This window comes from Penaeus japonicus, unplaced genomic scaffold (assembly GCF_977035675.1).
Source record: "Penaeus japonicus unplaced genomic scaffold, GWHDUDI00000001_assembly GWHDUDI00000024, whole genome shotgun sequence".
NCBI classification, from domain to species: domain Eukaryota; kingdom Metazoa; phylum Arthropoda; class Malacostraca; order Decapoda; family Penaeidae; genus Penaeus; species Penaeus japonicus.
In genome coordinates this window covers 19,540,421-19,540,890 of record NW_028234426.1, presented here as the reverse complement: position 1 = coordinate 19,540,890, position 470 = coordinate 19,540,421, and positions in this window count along the sequence as shown.

Below are 470 nucleotides of genomic sequence, written 5' to 3'. Positions count from 1 at the left end.
TCATCAGCAATTTAGAGAAAAGGGAATGACTTGTGGGTGAGCTCCAATATTTCCTTGTGATTGCTCTGGTTCCTCTTCATATAACATTGTTGGTTTGTAAATCTGTATAGTTAATATTTTTAATTTCAAATAAGGGTTGCAGTGATTTGTATAATGTTATTGTTTGTTTTTTACTCTGCACTCAAAGCAACAGGAAAGTGACATTTTGCTTGAGCTTGAGCATTTTATTAAACTTTTGCAGTGCATATATTGTTCTTTATTCCACTTGCTCTCCATCTCCATCTCCATCTGTCTTTCCCTGTTCCTTTCTCGCTCTTTCTCCTTCTCATTCTTCTCATTCTTCTCCCTCTCCTTCTTTTCCTTCTCCCTCTCCTTCTTCTCATTCTTTTCCTTCTCCTTCTCCTTCTTTTCCTTCTTCTTCTTCTCCTTCTCCTTCTCCTTCTCCTTCTCCTTCTCCTTCTCCTCCTTCT